The sequence below is a fragment of the Schistocerca gregaria genome, chromosome 2 (genome assembly GCF_023897955.1).
Source record: "Schistocerca gregaria isolate iqSchGreg1 chromosome 2, iqSchGreg1.2, whole genome shotgun sequence".
NCBI classification, from domain to species: domain Eukaryota; kingdom Metazoa; phylum Arthropoda; class Insecta; order Orthoptera; family Acrididae; genus Schistocerca; species Schistocerca gregaria.
This window is the reverse complement of record NC_064921.1, coordinates 716,184,951-716,203,560: the sequence shown is the minus strand read 5'-3', so window position 1 is coordinate 716,203,560 and position 18,610 is coordinate 716,184,951. Positions and strand designations below refer to the sequence as shown.

General features: G+C 46.1%; 8 non-coding genes across 8 annotated transcripts; 5 read left to right on the top strand and 3 right to left on the bottom strand.

Moving 5' to 3' along the window:
- Positions 1-4,715: 4,715 nt before the first annotated feature.
- On the top strand, positions 4,716-4,787 carry Trnap-ugg (transfer RNA proline (anticodon UGG)). Its single transcript has one exon. It is a non-coding gene; the product is annotated as a tRNA-Pro (tRNA).
- Positions 4,788-5,411: 624 nt separating this feature from the next.
- Positions 5,412-5,484, bottom strand: Trnav-uac (transfer RNA valine (anticodon UAC)). Its single transcript has one exon. It is a non-coding gene; the product is annotated as a tRNA-Val (tRNA).
- Positions 5,485-5,705: 221 nt separating this feature from the next.
- Trnap-cgg (transfer RNA proline (anticodon CGG)) lies at positions 5,706-5,777 on the top strand. The gene has a single exon. It is a non-coding gene; the product is annotated as a tRNA-Pro (tRNA).
- Positions 5,778-7,568: 1,791 nt separating this feature from the next.
- Positions 7,569-7,640, top strand: Trnap-ugg (transfer RNA proline (anticodon UGG)). The gene has a single exon. It is a non-coding gene; the product is annotated as a tRNA-Pro (tRNA).
- Positions 7,641-8,264: 624 nt separating this feature from the next.
- On the bottom strand, positions 8,265-8,337 carry Trnav-uac (transfer RNA valine (anticodon UAC)). Its single transcript has one exon. It is a non-coding gene; the product is annotated as a tRNA-Val (tRNA).
- A 221-nt stretch (positions 8,338-8,558) lies between these two features.
- On the top strand, positions 8,559-8,630 carry Trnap-cgg (transfer RNA proline (anticodon CGG)). The gene has a single exon. It is a non-coding gene; the product is annotated as a tRNA-Pro (tRNA).
- Positions 8,631-17,306: 8,676 nt separating this feature from the next.
- Trnav-uac (transfer RNA valine (anticodon UAC)) lies at positions 17,307-17,379 on the bottom strand. Its single transcript has one exon. It is a non-coding gene; the product is annotated as a tRNA-Val (tRNA).
- A 221-nt stretch (positions 17,380-17,600) lies between these two features.
- Positions 17,601-17,672, top strand: Trnap-cgg (transfer RNA proline (anticodon CGG)). Its single transcript has one exon. It is a non-coding gene; the product is annotated as a tRNA-Pro (tRNA).
- Positions 17,673-18,610: the final 938 nt, after the last annotated feature.

Below are 18,610 nucleotides of genomic sequence, written 5' to 3'. Positions count from 1 at the left end.
CACGATTCTAACTCGGCAACACGATATCAGAGACGCCGTTCAAACTTATTACACTGACTTGATGTCCAATAAACCTACCGACGACGAAGCCCTTGCAGAGTTCCGGAGCAGCTTAACGCACAGGCTTCGCCCTGCGGATGTAGCCGAACTCGTCACCGATGTAACGGAAGATGAACTGGAAGATGTGGTGTTCCACAGTCCAAAAAACAAATCTCCCGGATGTGACGGTCTCCCGGTGGAACTTTATCAAGTCTTCTGGCCACAACTGAAGACAAAGCTGACGGTGCTCTGCAACGAACTTCTCCAACCGGACATGCCCATTCCTCCGCCATTCAGTGAAGGACTTGTGGTCTTACTCCCGAAACGGACGAGCAATAACACCGTCGCAACTTTGCGACCCATTACGTTGCTCAACAGCGACTACAAAATTTTTGCTCGCATTCTCGCAACGAGAATGAAAACTGTGATGCATACCGTCATTGGATCACATCAAACGAGTGTTGGAAAGGACAGAGCTATATATCAGACATTATCAGACTATCGAGATGTGATTTCTGTTGCGGACGCTTGCAAAATCCGATGTGCTATCGTAACTTTAGATTTCGCACAGGCTTTCGACAGAGTGAACCATCCTTACCTTTTCCAGATAATGCAGACTCTGGGTTTTCCTCCGCAGTTCATCAGCATCATACAGAAATTGTTACGGAATAGTACATCCAAACTTGTCGTTAACGGTCAGCCAAGTCGCGCCGTCCCGATAAACAGTTCTGTTAGGCAGGGCTGCCCTATGTCGATGGCGCTGTTTGCCATTGCGATCGAACCGCTGCTAGTCACCTTGACGGAACGTTTACAAGGACTCCACATACACGGGCAGAAGATAGTGTGCCGAGCTTACGCTGATGATGTTACCTTCCTAGCTATGAATGTCAATGAGGTCGAGAGGGGTCTCCTGATCATCTCACAATATGAAAAGGCATCTGATGCGAAACTGCATTGGACGAAATCAGGGATCATGAACGTTGGGCAAGGCATAGGCGCGATCGGTCATGGCCAGCTTAAAGAGATCACTAGGATGACGTGTCTCGGTGTCGATTTTCGGAACACCATCCGCCACACCATTGCCGCCAATTATAAGCAATTGCTCAACGAAATTCGTGCTTGTGCGAAGTTACATAGCGTCAGGAAATTGGACGAGCTTCAAAAGGTTGAATTGGCCAATATTTATATCACTGCCAAAATCAATTATGTGGCTCAAGTTTTGCCCATCCCCACCGATATAGCCAAATGCATGCTGTCCGCGCTTGGACACTTTGTATGTCGTGGCCAGATCTTTAAAGTTCGATATGACACCTTGACACTCCCAACGCGAGATGGCGGACTCAGTCTCACCGATGTACACAAAAAAGCGAAAGCTCTTTATTTCTGCAAAACTTACAAGCTATGGAAACAGTCACCGCCCAGTCTGACCGCTCTTGTCCTGAATGAAATCGCACCGACTGATCTTCAACCGCCAATTGATGTGCACCATATACCGACTGCGCTCTACCACTTCAAGAGTTTTCTCTTAGAGTATAGTTATGTCCATACAACAGTCTCTGAAAAGAATTTGACGACAGTTAAGGCAATCTACAACTCCTTTGTGGCAACTAAATCACGGAATGTTATCGAACAAAAATTTCCAAACTACAACTGGGACGCGACGTGGCAAAACATCCACAGCCCCTACTTACCTTCGCAAGTAAAGGCGACGTGGTACGCTGCCGTCAATAGAAAAATCCCGACGCAGTCCAGGCTTCATGCAATTCATTTGCAGGACTCGCCAATGTGTGTCACGTGTAATCTCATAGACAGCGAAGAACACCGTTTCGTCTGTGGTACCACGAAAGATATATGGGGTTACGCCCGACAGAAACTGTCGAGCATCAAGAGGACCTCACCATCTGCGATAACGCCAGCTGACTTTCTCAACCCTGACGCAATCCCATTTCCCAGGACAAAGCGGAATGCTGTCAACTGGATAATAGGTCACACAGTGCACTATATTTTTAGTACTGGCGATAAGAACAAAGACGATTTTGTTCTATACCTGACCCTGCAGCACAGCATGATCGCACGCGAACGTAACTACAAGGCGACCTTTGCCAACTTTTTAAGCAAGACCATTGTGTGATATGCGATTCGACACTCGACCCGTCAGTCTTGCCATGACGGGGAACGTAATATTTAAAGAACGCCCGAAACTATACCACGAGACATGAATGCATGTTTAACCTTCTTTCGAAGTAAGGCGAAACCGACTATTCGCTACATCATTGAGGAGCAGCAGAGGACAATAACAGACGAAAGATGTGAAGACAACACTAGAGAAAAAAAAACAAACACTTTTCGTTTTCTTATATTTTGCACCAACAAAGGAGAAGATTCCTTTTTAATCACTTATTTCTTATTTATTTATTTATTAATCCTAACCAGAAAAGGTACTTTAGTTCGACACTGCTTAACATAGTTGATAGTGTCATCATTTTTTTTTTTTGCCGTTAACGCCTCACTCACCTAGAAGAAATGGATTGAGTTCTGGTGGAAGAATGGATCCCTTCTGGAAGATCCTCATAAAAAAAAAAAAAAAAAAAAAAAAAAAAAAAAAAAAAAAAAAAAAAAAAAAAAGAGGAAAAAAAAAGTGGTTCAAACAAAATTATAAATAAAAAATAAAAAAATTAAAAAAATTTTTTCACATATACAAATGGGTGACTGGTATGGGGGCGACATCGAGGCCAGGCCTCAGGATTCTTGACCCCTGCCCTCTTTGCCGCCGCCTGCCTGCCACTACTTCTTAAAAAAAAAAAAGAAAAAAAAAAAAAAAAAAAAAGTGGTATGATTCCTGCTTCGGGTGCAGGATGTCCCGGGTTCATATCCCGGACGAGCCCTTGCGTTTTGTGCAAACGTGTGGCGACTACCGGCATGCCGGCGGCTGTTCCGCGCATTTCCTGCCCTCCAGGTAAGCACAAAAACCTAGTAGCCGGTTCTGAAAGAGTTTCATGTATCATTTGAGCCATCTGCAGCCTGGTGGTTGGACGTTTGAAATTGATTTAAATGTTCACAGTAGAGATTGTAGCAAGTGTCTTGTTGAGTGCGACGAAAAAGTGATTACGCCCGGAATCGAAACGGAGACCTTCTGCCTGTTAGGCAGACGTGATAACCGCTACACCACGGAAACTGCTAAGCTCTGAGATCCACATGTGACACAACTTGCAGGACGATCACAACTTTGGCGTAAAAATCACTTTGCGGAAACGCACAATGCAGGTATTTCGCATTCGTACGCAACAATCGACAGCACCCTTGCCTGTCTGAATGCCACCACGAATAAGAGCCCAAGAAGTCGTCGGACAAGCTCGCGGCCGAGTCCTCGGTAGCATCAGCTACTCTTGCTTTCCGTACGAGCTACCGTCAATTCGCGCAGTCGCTATTGCATATGATGTCACCAAAAGCAATCACTTCGTTAGCGGCAAGGAGCCCGGGCCCAGCGGTAGCTCTACATGGAGGCACCAGCAGCCCCGACAGGCCGCCGCTGGCGCGCCGGCGTCCGGACCCGCGACCCCTAATGACGTTGCAGTCGATGTATTTCTTAATATCGCTTTTGGAAGAAGCAAGCCAGGTGTAAATCTCACAGTATTTTACTGATGATCTGGAAACGCAAATTTAGAACAAGTAGAACATTATATAAAATTTGTTGTGTGGTCGAGCGGAACCCACCCTTCGCTCTTCCCAGATTATCGTTGCTGCACGGAATGATTGTTAAAGCACCGACGGCTTCAGAGTTCGTCTTCTCCAACGTTTGCTTTTGCAGTACATTCCGCAATCTTTTCGTTATGAGTCGTCTGTTTCGGTTTCCCGATGTAGTTTTGCTCACAGCTCCCGACTTCTCTTAACCCCGAGCCACCACTAGCCGAAAATTCCGCACTGCAGTCCGGTCAATCTGCAGAGCTCGATAAGAGCATCGCGGTCGTTCCTGAGCTAATGAAACGGCCGTGTCTGTAGTTGTTCCCAGATGTCTCCCACAGCAACGGCCTCCCGGACGCCTGCATTACAGGAGTACGCCCCTACTCCCAGCCATACAATTGCATTTGAAAGCAGAATAACATGAGCTACAGAGCAACTCCGACTTTTGTGTCTGACCTACTTTTAATGATACTGTGGTCGGTTTAGTTACTACTATCGCTGCTGGACGAAGCAGACCAGTTGAAAGCCACACGGTATTCTTGTAACGAACAGGTAATGGAAATTTAGGTAAAACGATATCAAAAAAAGTTGCGTGGTGGAGCGACACATACAGTTGGCTCTTCGTAGATGATCATTGCTGCACGGAATAATTCTTAAGGCACCGACGCCTTCAGGAGTCGTGTTTGGAAGTTTTGCTTGCAGTATATTCCGCTATCTTTTCGTTATGAGTTGGTGTTTCGGCTTCCCGGTGTTTTTTTGTTTAGTGCATTTGCCTTCCCTTGACGCTAAGAAAGCACATGACGAAAGTGAAACACCACCGTCTGTTCATCTGCAGAGTGCGATGAAATTATTCACTCTACATTCATTGCCTTTAATATTCTTTCCATCAGTGGTGGGCGCTGCCTTCAGAAAGCGCTTTTCTTTCTGATTTACATGAAAGTTTGTGTTCCTCGGAGCTGGACTGCTTGGGATTACCTTCACTGCCACCGGCAGGTGGCTCGTTGGTCTAGGGGTATGATTCCTGCTTTGGGTGCAGGAGGTCCTGGGTTCAAATCCCGGACGAGCCCTATCGTTTTGACCGTGCTGAAGAGTAGGTGGAGCTCACCCACGTTTGTAGCTCTGCAATGAAGAACAGATGCGTGCCGCAGCACGCTGTGTGTGGCCCTACGGTCATGAAGGGACCGTTTGATATGGCAAGAATCTGATACCAGTAAATTACATAGGTCGATTTCTGTAGAAGAGCCGACAGTAATCTTGCATGCAACGGAAAACAAAGGTTGTCTTTGCAGAACGTGTGCACCGTGAGTGGAGACGAAGCTCAATCGTGGAGCAGTCTACCTTCATCTGATTAGCGACAACGTCAACCAAAGAGTGGGATACAAGACTGAGCGTAGTTACGAGTTTCTCACTATTAGTTATGTTCACACTTCAACAGAGTTGTGACAAGGCGAGTGCAAAGAGATCAGGAAAGCCAGTATGAAGCGAACTTGAAGTAGTCTTGAAGAAATGGATACTAAATTTTGCAGGCCAGAATGGAGCTACGAGCGTTCTGAGTTACTGAATACCGGTGCACTATGGGAGCAAGAGCATTTGACAGTAAAATGAGGTAGCACACGACATTTATTATCCCGCACACGCAGACGTGACGTTATCTCGGAAATGGAATCCTAAAACGGGTTTAAAAAAAGTCGTGCTTCCGCCCGGGATCGAACCGGGGACCTTCTGCGTGTAAAGCAGACGTGATAACCGCTACACCACGGAAACGACGGTTTTGCCGTTGTACTACCTGGAAAACCGTAGCTCCAACAGATTTTTCCTGCGTAAGCAAGGGCATCGGCTACGAGCTCCGTCCGATTCTAGAAGTTGCTATAGTAAAAGACAACGATAAAAACAATCAAACCGCAACAGCCAGGGAGAACGCTGGGTGAGCAGCAGCTCTGCACGGTGATAGCAAGAACGGAGGCGATAGTCATGTGCATCGAGAAGGCTCGTTGGTCTAGGGGTATGATTCCTGCTTCGGGTGCAGGAGGTCCCGGGTTCAAATCCCGGACGAGCCCTTGCGTTTTGTGCAAACGTGTGGCGACTACCGGCATGCCGGCGGCTGTTCCGCGCATTTCCTGCCCTCCAGGTAAGCACAAAAACCTAGTAGCCGGTTCTGAAAGAGTTTCATGTATCATTTGAGCCATCTGCAGCCTGGTGGTTGGACGTTTGAAATTGATTTAAATGTTCACAGTAGAGATTGTAGCAAGTGTCTTGTTGAGTGCGACGAAAAAGTGATTACGCCCGGAATCGAAACGGAGACCTTCTGCCTGTTAGGCAGACGTGATAACCGCTACACCACGGAAACTGCTAAGCTCTGAGATCCACATGTGACACAACTTGCAGGACGATCACAACTTTGGCGTAAAAATCACTTTGCGGAAACGCACAATGCAGGTATTTCGCATTCGTACGCAACAATCGACAGCACCCTTGCCTGTCTGAATGCCACCACGAATAAGAGCCCAAGAAGTCGTCGGACAAGCTCGCGGCCGAGTCCTCGGTAGCATCAGCTACTCTTGCTTTCCGTACGAGCTACCGTCAATTCGCGCAGTCGCTATTGCATATGATGTCACCAAAAGCAATCACTTCGTTAGCGGCAAGGAGCCCGGGCCCAGCGGTAGCTCTACATGGAGGCACCAGCAGCCCCGACAGGCCGCCGCTGGCGCGCCGGCGTCCGGACCCGCGACCCCTAATGACGTTGCAGTCGATGTATTTCTTAATATCGCTTTTGGAAGAAGCAAGCCAGGTGTAAATCTCACAGTATTTTACTGATGATCTGGAAACGCAAATTTAGAACAAGTAGAACATTATATAAAATTTGTTGTGTGGTCGAGCGGAACCCACCCTTCGCTCTTCCCAGATTATCGTTGCTGCACGGAATGATTGTTAAAGCACCGACGGCTTCAGAGTTCGTCTTCTCCAACGTTTGCTTTTGCAGTACATTCCGCAATCTTTTCGTTATGAGTCGTCTGTTTCGGTTTCCCGATGTAGTTTTGCTCACAGCTCCCGACTTCTCTTAACCCCGAGCCACCACTAGCCGAAAATTCCGCACTGCAGTCCGGTCAATCTGCAGAGCTCGATAAGAGCATCGCGGTCGTTCCTGAGCTAATGAAACGGCCGTGTCTGTAGTTGTTCCCAGATGTCTCCCACAGCAACGGCCTCCCGGACGCCTGCATTACAGGAGTACGCCCCTACTCCCAGCCATACAATTGCATTTGAAAGCAGAATAACATGAGCTACAGAGCAACTCCGACTTTTGTGTCTGACCTACTTTTAATGATACTGTGGTCGGTTTAGTTACTACTATCGCTGCTGGACGAAGCAGACCAGTTGAAAGCCACACGGTATTCTTGTAACGAACAGGTAATGGAAATTTAGGTAAAACGATATCAAAAAAAGTTGCGTGGTGGAGCGACACATACAGTTGGCTCTTCGTAGATGATCATTGCTGCACGGAATAATTCTTAAGGCACCGACGCCTTCAGGAGTCGTGTTTGGAAGTTTTGCTTGCAGTATATTCCGCTATCTTTTCGTTATGAGTTGGTGTTTCGGCTTCCCGGTGTTTTTTTGTTTAGTGCATTTGCCTTCCCTTGACGCTAAGAAAGCACATGACGAAAGTGAAACACCACCGTCTGTTCATCTGCAGAGTGCGATGAAATTATTCACTCTACATTCATTGCCTTTAATATTCTTTCCATCAGTGGTGGGCGCTGCCTTCAGAAAGCGCTTTTCTTTCTGATTTACATGAAAGTTTGTGTTCCTCGGAGCTGGACTGCTTGGGATTACCTTCACTGCCACCGGCAGGTGGCTCGTTGGTCTAGGGGTATGATTCCTGCTTTGGGTGCAGGAGGTCCTGGGTTCAAATCCCGGACGAGCCCTATCGTTTTGACCGTGCTGAAGAGTAGGTGGAGCTCACCCACGTTTGTAGCTCTGCAATGAAGAACAGATGCGTGCCGCAGCACGCTGTGTGTGGCCCTACGGTCATGAAGGGACCGTTTGATATGGCAAGAATCTGATACCAGTAAATTACATAGGTCGATTTCTGTAGAAGAGCCGACAGTAATCTTGCATGCAACGGAAAACAAAGGTTGTCTTTGCAGAACGTGTGCACCGTGAGTGGAGACGAAGCTCAATCGTGGAGCAGTCTACCTTCATCTGATTAGCGACAACGTCAACCAAAGAGTGGGATACAAGACTGAGCGTAGTTACGAGTTTCTCACTATTAGTTATGTTCACACTTCAACAGAGTTGTGACAAGGCGAGTGCAAAGAGATCAGGAAAGCCAGTATGAAGCGAACTTGAAGTAGTCTTGAAGAAATGGATACTAAATTTTGCAGGCCAGAATGGAGCTACGAGCGTTCTGAGTTACTGAATACCGGTGCACTATGGGAGCAAGAGCATTTGACAGTAAAATGAGGTAGCACACGACATTTATTATCCCGCACACGCAGACGTGACGTTATCTCGGAAATGGAATCCTAAAACGGGTTTAAAAAAAGTCGTGCTTCCGCCCGGGATCGAACCGGGGACCTTCTGCGTGTAAAGCAGACGTGATAACCGCTACACCACGGAAACGACGGTTTTGCCGTTGTACTACCTGGAAAACCGTAGCTCCAACAGATTTTTCCTGCGTAAGCAAGGGCATCGGCTACGAGCTCCGTCCGATTCTAGAAGTTGCTATAGTAAAAGACAACGATAAAAACAATCAAACCGCAACAGCCAGGGAGAACGCTGGGTGAGCAGCAGCTCTGCACGGTGATAGCAAGAACGGAGGCGATAGTCATGTGCATCGAGAAGGCTCGTTGGTCTAGGGGTATGATTCCTGCTTCGGGTGCAGGAGGTCCCGGGTTCAAATCCCGGACGAGCCCTTGCGTTTTGTGCAAACGTGTGGCGACTACCGGCATGCCGGCGGCTGTTCCGCGCATTTCCTGCCCTCCAGGTAAGCACAAAAACCTAGTAGCCGGTTCTGAAAGAGTTTCATGTATCATTTGAGCCATCTGCAGCCTGGTGGTTGGACGTTTGAAATTGATTTAAATGTTCACAGTAGAGATTGTAGCAAGTGTCTTGTTGAGTGCGACGAAAAAGTGATTACGCCCGGAATCGAAACGGAGACCTTCTGCCTGTTAGGCAGACGTGATAACCGCTACACCACGGAAACTGCTAAGCTCTGAGATCCACATGTGACACAACTTGCAGGACGATCACAACTTTGGCGTAAAAATCACTTTGCGGAAACGCACAATGCAGGTATTTCGCATTCGTACGCAACAATCGACAGCACCCTTGCCTGTCTGAATGCCACCACGAATAAGAGCCCAAGAAGTCGTCGGACAAGCTCGCGGCCGAGTCCTCGGTAGCATCAGCTACTCTTGCTTTCCGTACGAGCTACCGTCAATTCGCGCAGTCGCTATTGCATATGATGTCACCAAAAGCAATCACTTCGTTAGCGGCAAGGAGCCCGGGCCCAGCGGTAGCTCTACATGGAGGCACCAGCAGCCCCGACAGGCCGCCGCTGGCGCGCCGGCGTCCGGACCCGCGACCCCTAATGACGTTGCAGTCGATGTATTTCTTAATATCGCTTTTGGAAGAAGCAAGCCAGGTGTAAATCACACAGTATTTTACTGATGATCTGGAAACGCAAATTTAGAACAAGTAGAACATTATATAAAATTTGTTGTGTGGTCGAGCGGAACCCACCCTTCGCTCTTCCCAGATTATCGTTGCTGCACGGAATGATTGTTAAAGCACCGACGGCTTCAGAGTTCGTCTTCTCCAACGTTTGCTTTTGCAGTACATTCCGCAATCTTTTCGTTATGAGTCGTCTGTTTCGGTTTCCCGATGTAGTTTTGCTCACAGCTCCCGACTTCTCTTAACCCCGAGCCACCACTAGCCGAAAATTCCGCACTGCAGTCCGGTCAATCTGCAGAGCTCGATAAGAGCATCGCGGTCGTTCCTGAGCTAATGAAACGGCCGTGTCTGTAGTTGTTCCCAGATGTCTCCCACAGCAACGGCCTCCCGGACGCCTGCATTACAGGAGTACGCCCCTACTCCCAGCCATACAATTGCATTTGAAAGCAGAATAACATGAGCTACAGAGCAACTCCGACTTTTGTGTCTGACCTACTTTTAATGATACTGTGGTCGGTTTAGTTACTACTATCGCTGCTGGACGAAGCAGACCAGTTGAAAGCCACACGGTATTCTTGTAACGAACAGGTAATGGAAATTTAGGTAAAACGATATCAAAAAAAGTTGCGTGGTGGAGCGACACATACAGTTGGCTCTTCGTAGATGATCATTGCTGCACGGAATAATTCTTAAGGCACCGACGCCTTCAGGAGTCGTGTTTGGAAGTTTTGCTTGCAGTATATTCCGCTATCTTTTCGTTATGAGTTGGTGTTTCGGCTTCCCGGAGTTTTTTTGTTTAGTGCATTTGCCTTCCCTTGACGCTAAGAAAGCACATGACGAAAGTGAAACACCACCGTCTGTTCATCTGCAGAGTGCGATGAAATTATTCACTCTACATTCATTGCCTTTAATATTCTTTCCATCAGTGGTGGGCGCTGCCTTCAGAAAGCGCTTTTCTTTCTGATTTACATGAAAGTTTGTGTTCCTCGGAGCTGGACTGCTTGGGATTACCTTCACTGCCACCAGCAGGTGGCTCGTTGGTATTCTGGCTTTAGCCGTCGCCGCGGTCGGACGTGCTTGTTGTTTACTCCGCGTACGTTAGCGCTATCGCCGGTGTTTGGTGTTTACGTGAAGTTAGCTGTACATTTTCGCTGTTATTTTTTGAGTGGTGTCTCTGATAAGTGTTTTTATAGTGCTTTCGTCCGTTCCACGTCTCGTGCTTCGCCGCAATTTCGGTTGTTGCCGGAATTTCGTCGGAACCGACGACCATGTCTGACACCGTCAGGAAGAATACTTTAGTCTTCTCGTTCGAGAAAGAAACACGGCCGGTCCAACCCACTGCGCTGGAAATCCACGATTGGCTGACTGAGGTAATCGGTATAAATTCTGACTCTGTTCATACCACGCAATTAGATGCTGAAAAATACTGTGTTTTTGTTAAATTTCTGAACTCAGTGACAGTCGATAAGTTGCTTGCAAAATGGGGTAATTCCGTCGAATTTGTTCATCGAGACGGTTCAAAAAGTAATGTCTCTGTACGAAAAGCTGATATCATGTACACCAATGTCAGGATTTTGAATGTTCCAATTGAAATTGATAATCAGTTGATCAAGGACGCTCTATCTAAATATGGCGAAGTTAAATCTATCTATAACGAAAGATGGTCGAAGCTATACAAGATACAGTGTTTTAATGGCATTAGATCCGTTGAAATGGAGGTGAAAGCCAACATTCCGTCCCATATATCCGTTGCAGGCCATAAAGCACATGTTGTGTATTCTGGTCAGGAGCGCACGTGCAATATTTGCAATGAGACAGGTCATTTCCGACAAGATTGTCCGCGCCGTGTTTTTGTTCTTCGGAACAATCTAACACAGCGTCAAAAACTGACCCTCAGCGATGTCTTACCAAATAGCACTTCCCTTCTTTCGGTTAACGACAGTGGTGCATGTACTTCTGCAGTGCCCGCCATAACTACTACGGAGTTCCCTCCCCTGAGCGTCATTACATCACACCCTTCTGTTCCCGATTGCGATCTCCAGAATAAGAAGCGACCGTTGGAAACGACCGATGACGGCTCGGACGGCGAGTCCGCCCGTAATTCGCCTTCCACCCGCAAGCAGAAGCAGTGTAATGCGGATGTGCTCGAGGAAACAAACAGTACATGTATTGACGTGACGACAGCCGCTGGGGCAACCCGGCCGCTGTCGGCGGCTGAACAGGTACAAACGGTCCACGGAGGGGCCGCAGTAACGATTGTCGCGGAGACGGAAGAGGCGCACTCCGAAGCACGAGAGGTGACGGAGCGGAACCCAACTCAAGAACTTACAGACCCACAAACCGCCGACTCAGTCAGTGCTCTGGAGCTAGTGACGGAAGAACAAGGAAATGGCACTCGTAAAAAGGACGCTGTTGAGGCAGCTTCGGTCACAACGGTGGTAAAGATAGACAATCCGAATGACGGCGCGTTGAACCAAGATGTCCGCAGACGCCGACTCAAACCGCAACCTAATCTCAAAGCTTCCCGTAACCAAAGCAAACAACAACCAGCACAAGAGGAAGCGACGGCCAAGAACGTCTTGTATGAAATCATCACGGAAAGACCTAAGGAGGTACCTTCAAGTGACATTAGTGATGCAAAGCCCCTCGGTAAAACTAAAACCCGAGATGTTCGGAATCCTGCACCAAAATGAGGCTGTAAGATGAAAAAAAAAAGGATTTTGTTGAACCAGTTTCATTTCTAATTGTACTACTGTCTTAGTCATATTTCAGAGGAACCAGATGAAGTGTTTACCGAGCTTCAAATACTGTCTATTCTTTTAGATGTTTGTTTAAGCGGAGTCGTTTCTCCCTTCTAGAAGCTGCACATCTCTTTTTTTTTTTATTAATATTTTGTTATCTTTTTAATCACTTATTTACTTTTTATGCAAACTAAATGTCCCAGGCATATACAATTACGACTATCAATATTAACAGGATTACATCCGTGACTAAAGTTACAGCGCTCAAGGATTATTTATATGAGTCAGGGACGGACATTGCTTTCCTACAGGAAGTAGTGCTGACTAATCTTACGGTGCCTGGATATTTGGCGATTTTAAATGTCTCACTTGACACCAACGTCGGTACAGCAATTTTAGTCAGGGAGGGGATTCCTGTCTCGGATATCGAGAGGTTGGACTCCGGCAGAGCGATAGGTATAAAAGTCTTTGGTTCTACCCTTATCAATCTGTATGCCCCTTCTGGCACATCCAATAGAATGGAAAGAGCACAGTTCTATAAAGAAGAAATCATTTATTTATTACGGAAAAACCCAAAAGATCTTATAATAGGCGGTGATTTTAATTGTGTGATAAATAAGAAAGACCAGGTTCCGAATTTTAATAACTGCAATGAACTGAAGCGTTTCGTTACTGTTTTACAGCTTAAGGATGCTTGGGAAATAATGTATCCCACATTTGTGGCATTTACATTCCTAGGTCCTCACTCACGTAGCAGGATCGACAGACTCTACATATCGCAAAGTCTAGTTAGCTCCTTCATTAAAGCAGAGACGATTCCAGTTTACTTTTCTGATCATAGCTCCGTGCTAGCTTCCATCAACCTTACTGCGCAACCCACTCGCCGTTTTAGAAGTTCATGGCACCTTAATACGTCACTGATGCAGGACGACGGATTAGAAGAAAGTTTGACAGAAGCGTGGGCATTGTGCCTCCGCTCTGCAGATAGACACGTCTCAGTACTAGACTGGTGGTGCAACAGGGCAAAGCCTAAACTGAGAAAAGTTCTCATCCAGTATAGTGTACAACGATCGAAAGACTTGAAAAATTCCATAGAATTTTATTATACCATGCTGCGAAATTTATATGAGCAGGCAAACACTTCCAACGTCCGTCTGGCAGATATCAAGCAAACTAAGGCCAAATTGCTCAGTCTTAAAAGACAGCAGATGGAGGGTCTGAAATTAAAATCCAAGGCTAAGACAGTCGTGGAGGATGAACATGCTTCCTTGTACCATCTACTGAAGCACGAAAGAAACAGGAGACGCACCTTCATTGATGGACTTCAGTCTGAAACTGGCGAGACACTCACGACTCAGAGAGACATCGTCAATGCAGTGCACAAATATTACGAAGACCTATACACTGCCAACCCGGTATGTGAAGAGTCCTTCGATGAGTTCCTTAGTTCCATAGCTCCACAGGTCTCGGACGAGGAAAACGAAGACCTTCTCGTTGAGTGTACTAACGAAGATATCCACAGAATCATCTGCAAATCTCCTCTGAGGAAATCGCCGGGACCGGATGGTTTGCCTGTTGAATTTTATAAACGATACTGGCCACTGATTGGTGACATGTTTACCCGAATGACGAACGAGGTGCTTCAGGGAAAGCATTTACCTGTTGTTTTTAAAGAGAGCACAATAGTACTAATCCCAAAAAATGCTGCAAAAAGAAACCTCAACAACTTTCGTCCTATCTCCCTGTTAAACTCCGATTATAAAATCATCGGCAGAATTTTAAACAACAGACTCTCACAGTTGGCCAAAAAGATAGTAAGTCCATACCAGTCCTGTGTGCCTACCAAGAGCATTTTCAAAAGCATAGCTGAATATAGAGATATAATTGCAATCACTGCTGTGACCACCATAAAATGTGCTATCATGTTTATTGACTTCCAGAAAGCATTTGATCGTGTGGATCATAGATTCCTTAGTGCCACACTGAACAAAATAGGTTTTAATGAGCGAGTCGTAAGTGTGATCAGAAATGTTGCAACAGGCATCAGCGCTTGTATATCAGTTAACTGCCAGAGGACAAAGCAGATTCAGATCAGGCGCGGCGTTCCTCAAGGAAGCCCCCTCTCCATGTTCCTATTCGTGCTTTCATTAGAACCTTTCCTCCGCAGTGTTCATGCCACTCTAACTGGCATCACATTATCTGGTCACCGAACAGTCATAAACGCCTATGCCGATGATGTCGGAGTCGTCCTGCGAAATCCCGACGACATTTTGAAATTGGAAACGCTAATTAAAAAGTACTGTAGAGTCTCCGGAGCAGGTGTCAACGCAAACAAAAGCAAACTCCTAAACCTGCGGGGTTTTCAACATACCACCTTAGCCTGGGCCACAATGGTCACCCAATGCAAAGCACTAGGAATAACACTGACACCTTGTCCGTTAAAAATGGCAGCTATCAATTGGAGAAATACGTCGGGACAACTTCTTGGAACAACAAGGGAAAACCTCCACCGTAACATGAACCAAGTTCAGAGGGTGATTTTCATTAACCACTGCATTCTCTCCAGGAGTTACTTTATAGCACAGATCTTCCCACTACCGAAAATGATTGGAAAAAAGATAATGTCTACCATTGCCAGCTATCTTTGGAGAGGGGATATATTCAGAGTCGACGCAAAAACTGCGACCTTAGATCCCGGGAATGGAGGTTTGGGGTTAGTTGACATCAGAAATAAGGCGTCTGCGCTTTTTATAAAAAGGACCGCCACTATCCTTAGCGACCACGCTGATAGCATTACAACTAAATTATTTGAAGTTGTCAGGCCTGCCAGTTTACAGGCGCCGGTGAATGTGCAAAAAATAAATAACCGGCTCCAGTACGTTCGTGTATATTTTGTGGAATTCAGCTATCTCGGCGGTGTCATCATCAACTCACGACGGATCACGGCCCGCGATATTCTGTGCCATCGAAAGAAAATGGAGGGGAGAAACAAATTGGAAAGTAAATACCCACACACTGATTGGGACGCCATATGGAAAAATATTAATATGCGTGGTCTACCATCGGACGTCAAGTCAGCGTGGTATAAAACAGTGAATGAGACCGTAAGCACCAATGAAAGGTTACATGCAATCGGCGTTAGCGACACGAACCTATGTCTCAAATGTAAATTGATCGACACGTTAGTGCACAGATTCACGTGCGGTGGCAATCTACAACTCTGTAATTGGATTAGGGAACAACTGGCTTTTCTTACGAGATCTTCGGTGGAAAATTTTCCCCCTGTTACATTCCTCAGGCCTCAGACTTGCTATTTTCCAGCAGCAAAAAACAACTCGGTCCATTGGTTAATGGGACACTATGTGAATTACGTAATTAATCACCTGGGAAATGACAATTCCACTGATTTTTACATGTACTTGAAGTGTGCTTTTTATAACGCCCTGAAATATAAAGACCACAAGAAAAACTACGGCAATATGCTTAAAATTGTATTCGAGCGACTGGGCATTGGTTGACAAGCCAACGAGATAAACAAAAATCGTTTATTTAAGCGAAACGACGCTTAAACAAAAACAATTGGGGAGAAGTACAATTTTACAGTTTCATATTACAATCACTTATCCTCTGCTGGCAAAGAAGGCTATTTTGTTTATTGCACAGAAGAAGCCGAAGCCGAAAGCCAGTATCGCAGGGTTAAAGATAAATTGTTTTCTTATACATTCATTTTATGACTGAGAAGGAAGTCTCATTTGTTTCCATGGAAGGGAACATACTTTTTTATTATTATTATTAATCTCAAGAAGGAAAGGAGGCTATGGAATTAGTGCCTTAACATAAAATTCCTTCTTCACATTCCATGAAGATTTTTCTTTTACAATAAAAAAATAACAAACAAACAAAAATAATAATAATAACAATAAAAAACTAAACAGAAATTAAAAAAAATAATATACAGGTTCAGGGTCCACTACTTCCTACAACTTTATTATATATTACAAAGAAGTATGCTAGGTTGCCGAGAAGCAGTGGATGAGAAAAAAAAAAAAAAAAAAAAAAGCACTAAAGCTATAACCTTCAATCTCTATTGCCTCGGCATGACATAAATTTTTTGTTTCAAATGAAGCATCTTTTGGTTCAGGATTTCGAAGGCAAAACAGCATATATCTACGTATACACAAGATGTAAAATTTCTTATTGAAAACTATGATAAAGACACGCCTCAGCAACAGGACTGGGTGGAGACATCGCGGCCAGGCCTCGAGATTTTGACCCCTGCCCGCTTTGCCTCCGCCTGCCTCATGCTGCCAAGTTCCTTACAAAAAAAAAAAAAAAAAAATAAAAATAAAAAAAAAATTGGATAAGGCGTTTTTAAAAAAATAAAAAAAAAGGCGGAAGAATCAAAAAAAAAAATGGTGTAACGGTTAGCACTCTGGACTCTGAATCCAGCGATCCGAGTTCGAATCTCGGTGGTAAATAAAAAAAAAAAAAAAGGGGTATGATTCCTGCTTTGGGTGCAGGAGGTCCCGGGTTCAAATCCCGGACGAGCCCTATCGTTTTGACCGTGCTGAAGAGTAGGTGGAGCTCACCCACGTTTGTAGCTCTGCAATGAAGAACAGATGCGTGCCGCAGCACGCTGTGTGTGGCCCTACGGTCATGAAGGGACCGTTTGATATGGCAAGAATCTGATACCAGTAAATTACATAGGTCGATTTCTGTAGAAGAGCCGACAGTAATCTTGCATGCAACGGAAAACAAAGGTTGTCTTTGCAGAACGTGTGCACCGTGAGTGGAGACGAAGCTCAATCGTGGAGCAGTCTACCTTCATCTGATTAGCGACAACGTCAACCAAAGAGTGGGATACAAGACTGAGCGTAGTTACGAGTTTCTCACTATTAGTTATGTTCACACTTCAACAGAGTTGTGACAAGGCGAGTGCAAAGAGATCAGGAAAGCCAGTATGAAGCGAACTTGAAGTAGTCTTGAAGAAATGGATACTAAATTTTGCAGGCCAGAATGGAGCTACGAGCGTTCTGAGTTACTGAATACCGGTGCACTATGGGAGCAAGAGCATTTGACAGTAAAATGAGGTAGCACACGACATTTATTATCCCGCACACGCAGACGTGACGTTATCTCGGAAATGGAATCCTAAAACGGGTTTAAAAAAAGTCGTGCTTCCGCCCGGGATCGAACCGGGGACCTTCTGCGTGTAAAGCAGACGTGATAACCGCTACACCACGGAAACGACGGCTTTGCCGTTGTACTACCTGGAAAACCGTAGCTCCAACAGATTTTTCCTGCGTAAGCAAGGGCATCGGCTACGAGCTCCGTCCGATTCTAGAAGTTGCTATAGTAAAAGACAACGATAAAAACAATCAAACCGCAACAGCCAGGGAGAACGCTGGGTGAGCAGCAGCTCTGCACGGTGATAGCAAGAACGGAGGCGATAGTCATGTGCATCGAGAAGGCTCGTTGGTCTAGGGGTATGATTCCTGCTTCGGGTGCAGGAGGTCCCGGGTTCAAATCCCGGACGAGCCCTTGCGTTTTGTGCAAACGTGTGGCGACTACCGGCATGCCGGCGGCTGTTCCGCGCATTTCCTGCCCTCCAGGTAAGCACAAAAACCTAGTAGCCGGTTCTGAAAGAGTTTCATGTATCATTTGAGCCATCTGCAGCCTGGTGGTTGGACGTTTGAAATTGATTTAAATGTTCACAGTAGAGATTGTAGCAAGTGTCTTGTTGAGTGCGACGAAAAAGTGATTACGCCCGGAATCGAAACGGAGACCTTCTGCCTGTTAGGCAGACGTGATAACCGCTACACCACGGAAACTGCTAAGCTCTGAGATCCACATGTGACACAACTTGCAGGACGATCACAACTTTGGCGTAAAAATCACTTTGCGGAAACGCACAATGCAGGTATTTCGCATTCGTACGCAACAATCGACAGCACCCTTGCCTGTCTGAATGCCACCACGAATAAGAGCCCAAGAAGTCGTCGGACAAGCTCGCGGCCGAGTCCTCGGTAGCATCAGCTACTCTTGCTTTCCGTACGAGCTACCGTCAATTCGCGCAGTCGCTATTGCATATGATGTCACCAAAAGCAATCACTTCGTTAGCGGCAAGGAGCCCGGGCCCAGCGGTAGCTCTACATGGAGGCACCAGCAGCCCCGACAGGCCGCCGCTGGCGCGCCGGCGTCCGGACCCGCGACCCCTAATGACGTTGCAGTCGATGTATTTCTTAATATCGCTTTTGGAAGAAGCAAGCCAGGTGTAAATCACACAGTATTTTACTGATGATCTGGAAACGCAAATTTAGAACAAGTAGAACATTATATAAAATTTGTTGTGTGGTCGAGCGGAACCCACCCTTCGCTCTTCCCAGATTATCGTTGCTGCACGGAATGATTGTTAAAGCACCGACGGCTTCAGAGTTCGTCTTCTCCAACGTTTGCTTTTGCAGTACATTCCGCAATCT